The sequence below is a fragment of the Rhopalosiphum maidis genome, chromosome 1, assembly GCF_003676215.2.
Source record: "Rhopalosiphum maidis isolate BTI-1 chromosome 1, ASM367621v3, whole genome shotgun sequence".
NCBI lineage: Eukaryota > Metazoa > Arthropoda > Insecta > Hemiptera > Aphididae > Rhopalosiphum > Rhopalosiphum maidis.
Window position 1 is genome coordinate 29,080,690 of NC_040877.1, and position 848 is coordinate 29,081,537.

Below are 848 nucleotides of genomic sequence, written 5' to 3' on the forward strand. Positions count from 1 at the left end.
ATAGATAAGACAACCTCTTATCCGACGCACCGGATCCTTGTGGATATATCTACGTCTTGGATGTGTGTGTGTGTGTGTGTGTGTGTGTGTGTGTGTGTGTGTGTGTGTGTGTGTGTGTGTGTGTACACAGCGCGTATTTGTACGTATACACACACATAAGTGTACACATACGTGTGCGTGCACGCGTAGACGACACGATTTTATTTTATTTGTCATCGTTGAACGTCGCCAAAGGTTTTCGACATTTTTATTCTCTAAACCGCTGCAAGCACGACTACGTCACACGTGTGTAACATGAATTTCGGTAAAAAAATTAATAAAAAAAAATATACTCATCGGGTGCATCTGAGTATCTATTATTTTTCGTATATTTTTCTCGACAAATACATAGCTGCGCAGCGCCCGAGCACGTCAAAACGACTCAATAACGCGTCTCATCACGCCTGTCAACGACACGCATATTGTCGATGTTTACAATGCAATAATGATATTCCATCTATGTTCCATACGGAGCTATAGGCTGCAGTGTCGCAACTATTACAGGTGTTGATCGGCGGAAGAGCGAGTGCATAGAATATACCGACCAGGACAATATATAATTTATCAACGCCTCATTTCCTTCCCCGAAGAAACCGGACGAGGAAAAAAATCTTTTATAATTGCGATTATTATTCGATTTCAATAATTAATATAATATATATTTTTTAAAGTGAATGTATTTATAAAAATAGTTTAAGACAAATAATGGTCTTGGCTGCTGTGGTTATTTCAATCGATACAAAAAAATAATTATTACCTATTTAATTATTTTTTTTTATTATTATTATTATTAAAATCAAATCAATCGA